We start from the raw sequence: 1,400 nt of genomic DNA on the forward strand, positions 1-1,400 counted from the left end.
TTTAGCTGCTAGAGTGACATGTGGCTCTGCATGGCAGGGGAGGAACTCGACCCCCTCCCCCAAAACTTCCCCCTAAATAAACCAGAAAATGCCCGTGCTCTCTTCTGAAGGGAGCCCTGCGAAGTTGTGTGTGTGTGCGTGCGTGCCTGTGTGTGCGTGTGTCGGGGCTGCCAACCTGGAGGACCTTTCCGGGGAGAGGAAAAGAAGCAGAGAGAGAAGCTCTTTTATTACACTGCTTGTTTTGATGGTCGCTCCCAGGAGGCTGCGATTTTCTGCTGCCTAGTTAGTGCCCCTTAATCCTGACTCGGGAGTGACTCAGTCGACGCTTGCAAGGGCTGATTATTTTTTTTATCGGGGGAGGTAGGGGCTCAGACAGGACTGGGGCGTAGCGGTTGACGTACCGGCTAGAGGAAAATGCAGCACCGCGGCCGCGGAGAGGGGAAAGGAGAGGGGGGAGTGAGGCAGAAACCGGGCAGGTAAAGGAGAACCGATGGCGTTGGTCTTCCTAGGCTTTTAATTATTATTCTTACGACTTAATTTATTTTTTTGGTCAGTCTTCAGTAGCCAGAGCTGACAATTTCGGGCTGATACTGCCTTTACAAACACATCTACCCTCCTCCTTCAATCCCTCTTTCTCTCTCTTTCCTCCTCTCTCTCTCTTTTTAGTCACGATTTCCCGAGATAAATGCGCATTTGATGGGTGTGTGAGATGTGGCCCATCCGGCTGCTGTAACACAGCCCTGTTGATGCGATGCGAGCTGTACCGGTTGTGCTAAGAAACGAGTGGGCAAGTAATACTTTAATTATTATCATTTTTTAAACGGGTTGTGTTGCTTTAAGAAGCGGAGGGGGTTATGTTATTTATTACTGGTCCAAAACAGTGCTCGATCTTCCAGTTAAACTTTTGGGGACCCACACTCTCCCCTCTTCATTTGGCGTAAACACAGAGGTTGGGAGAAGAAAACGTGAAGTACTCAATTTTTTGTTGTTATTTGTTTTTGAAAGGAGGGAGAAAAGGAGCGCAGCTCCTCTCCGAGCCGAAGTGCCCGGTTGGGAAGCAGCAAACTTTTCCGAGGAGGCGAGGGAACCGGAGCCTGCTGGGTTCTTCCCCGCATCCCGCTGGATCTGCCAGCAGCTCCCGCCAGCAGAAAGTTACCTGCTCTGCAACAGCAGCAGCAGCAGCCGTGCAGTCTCTTGCTCCTGAATTAAACACAACTCTTAATGATGTAGCATTATCAACAAGGGACACTTGATTGACTGATCTAGGTATGATATATGTGCTGGGCGTCTAAATTAAATATTAAGTGAAATACTTAGCTCTAATTAGAAATTGTAACCTAGCAATGAAAACTTGAAGAAACAAATTCCAGGGGGGACGGGAAGGGGAGGGGGGTGCGTGG

Source organism: Chaetura pelagica, unplaced genomic scaffold (assembly GCF_000747805.2).
Source record: "Chaetura pelagica isolate M959 unplaced genomic scaffold, ChaPel_1.0 scaffold13, whole genome shotgun sequence".
NCBI classification, from domain to species: Eukaryota; Metazoa; Chordata; class Aves; order Apodiformes; family Apodidae; genus Chaetura; species Chaetura pelagica.